The sequence below is a fragment of the Pteropus alecto genome, unplaced genomic scaffold, assembly GCF_000325575.1.
Source record: "Pteropus alecto unplaced genomic scaffold, ASM32557v1 scaffold5857, whole genome shotgun sequence".
In the NCBI taxonomy this organism is placed as follows: domain Eukaryota; kingdom Metazoa; phylum Chordata; class Mammalia; order Chiroptera; family Pteropodidae; genus Pteropus; species Pteropus alecto.
In genome coordinates, this window is record NW_006440352.1 from 1 (window position 1) to 954 (window position 954).

The following is a 954-nucleotide window of genomic DNA, read 5'->3' on the forward strand; positions in this document are numbered from 1 at the left end:
GATCTGTCTAGGCTGGAGAGCTCCATTTGGCAGATGTAGACATCTCCTTGATGAAAGACCATTTCCAGCATCACCAGGATTTGGAAGATTCAGTCTCCATTATGAATCAGGTTGGTGGAAACAACCCCAGCTGTTTCCTCCTGTCCATTCAGAAACCAGTGGACTTGAATTTGCCTTGATAAAAATCTGTCACATAGAAGACAAGCAGATTGGGTGCTGTAAGGTCCATTCTTGGAAGAGACACATTTACTTTAGGTTTAACTAGGATTGGAGATTTTTAAAAAGGTAATAGACTTTGAGATTATTATTATTAATTTTTTTTTTGTTGTCTACGACCATACCACCCTGAACAAGCCTGATCCTGTCTGATCTCGAAAGCTAAGCAGAGTCGGGCCTGGTTAGTACTTGGATGGAAGATCACCTAGGAAGACCAGGTGCTGTGAGTGTAAAAAAAAAAAAAAAATAAGGGATTGTAAGCTGACAAGGTCCTTGCAATCTGTTAAGTCAACCAATGGTTGCCTTGCCTAAAAAAAAAAAAAAAAAAATTATTATGGTGACATTTGTTAACAAAATCCAGTAAATTTCAAGTGTACAATTCAATAGTAAGGCATAGAGATTATTATTTCTCTGACATTTTCATTATAGAATTGATTTCCAGATATTTAAAATATAAGTGCTATAATTAGGTTAGTATAAAAGGGTGTACTGAAAAGGTGGCAATAGACCTTCAAATGGAATATGACCTTGAATTACGTAATAGGGATTGAGAAGAATGGGAGAGAGACAAAGACAGCACTTTATGGCACATTTAACTATAAGTCATTGATTAATAGACATCGGACAAAGAATGTTTTACCAGCTGTGAAACTACCTGTATTTTCAATGCAAAATTTGCTCAAATAATTTCTTTTTAAAAAATTTTTTTTAAAAAATTAAGTTTATTGAGGTAACATT

The 954-nt window shown here is 34.6% G+C and overlaps 1 pseudogene; it reads left to right on the forward strand.

Moving 5' to 3' along the window:
• Positions 1-327: 327 nt before the first annotated feature.
• On the forward strand, positions 328-446 carry LOC112484153 (annotated as a pseudogene).
• The last annotated feature ends 508 nt before the right edge of the window (positions 447-954 follow it).